This window comes from Anneissia japonica, unplaced genomic scaffold (assembly GCF_011630105.1).
Source record: "Anneissia japonica isolate Jap-2015-1 unplaced genomic scaffold, ASM1163010v1 scaffold2855_len30308_cov102, whole genome shotgun sequence".
Classification (NCBI taxonomy): Eukaryota; Metazoa; Echinodermata; class Crinoidea; order Comatulida; family Comatulidae; genus Anneissia; species Anneissia japonica.
The window spans coordinates 13657-14912 of record NW_022717917.1 but is presented as its reverse complement, the minus strand read 5'-3'; the positions used below and the strand labels follow the sequence as shown (position 1 = coordinate 14912).

The 1256-nt window shown below is 32.6% G+C and overlaps 1 protein-coding gene across 1 annotated transcript in view; it reads left to right on the top strand.

Moving 5' to 3' along the window:
- Window positions 1-1256, top strand: part of LOC117110382 (QRFP-like peptide receptor) — a 5117-nt gene that overhangs the window by 1351 nt on the left and 2510 nt on the right. The gene's annotated exons all lie outside the window — the stretch shown is intronic.

Below are 1256 nucleotides of genomic sequence, written 5' to 3'. Positions count from 1 at the left end.
GAGCTGTTCCGCGTATTTGCATTAAAATTAATGGAACATCCGCCCTTCCGCGAGCGGGGTAAAATTTGACTGAGTGGAGAAACTACAGGAAACAAACGAACCAACATCTTTACTACTGTATTGATGTAATAGCGTCGGGGTAAAATTGCTCTCCGTGTACAGGTACTTACAATGCATTTCGAACGGATGTTCCACTATATTGGGATAAGTAAATCTTATGATAAACTGACCAATGAGAAATATTATTTAAACAGAACGCATGAACATAAAGACATGCTTGGTCAATGATGGTCTGGTAATCATAGAAACAAAAGCAAAATTTAAACAGTACAATGGCCAATATTACAACAATAGCAACGCCCGATCCCGGAGTGTAAAAACAATAGCCACCATGGTGTACAATGCATGATGAACTAATCGAAAGATACCAGCTTGTAAACCAAATTATATAAGATAGGCCTATGAATATATGTCATAATAATCAATGAATATAGACATACATGTACAATGATATACCCGCTGAATTATAATCTAAATGAATTAAATAATACATTAATACCCGTAGGTGCCATAGTTCCAAGTTTAAAAATTCTTCTTCTTCTTCTAAAAATGTCCTAGATGTATCAGTAGTGTTACAAATTTTGACTCCAGTAACTACAAAATCATTATCAACATTATGTCCTGTCTTAAAATGGAATGCTACCGGGCATCCAGGTAGTGCTAGTCTAATTGATCTTAAATGTTCTGTTATTCTATCAGCCAGTCGCTTTTGGTTTCTCCAATGTAATGCATTTCTGGAAAATTATTGCATAAATAAGATTCGTGCAAGTACATGTGAAATTATCATATATTTTAACATATTAAGACGGTCCTTAAAGTTTGTTGGTTGAGTATACATGTTTACAAATATTACACCTTGGTCTCTGACACGAAACAGTATATCCATTATGTGTGTTTGTGTGTGTGTTGGTGGTGTGTGTGTGGGTGTGGGGGGGGAGGAGATACACACTGAAACGTCATAAGGTAATTCTTTGTCCATTTTAAGTGGAAAGAGGAAATTAAAATAAAGTTAATATTTCGTGAAGTATATAAAAGAAAAAACAGGTTAACCGTAAGTAAGTATAGATCAGCTATAAACTATCTAGTGGTAATGCAGTATTTTTTGTTAATGATAATAATGATGATAATAATAATAATGATAATAATAATAATAATAATGATAATAATATTAATAATATTAATAATAATATAATACT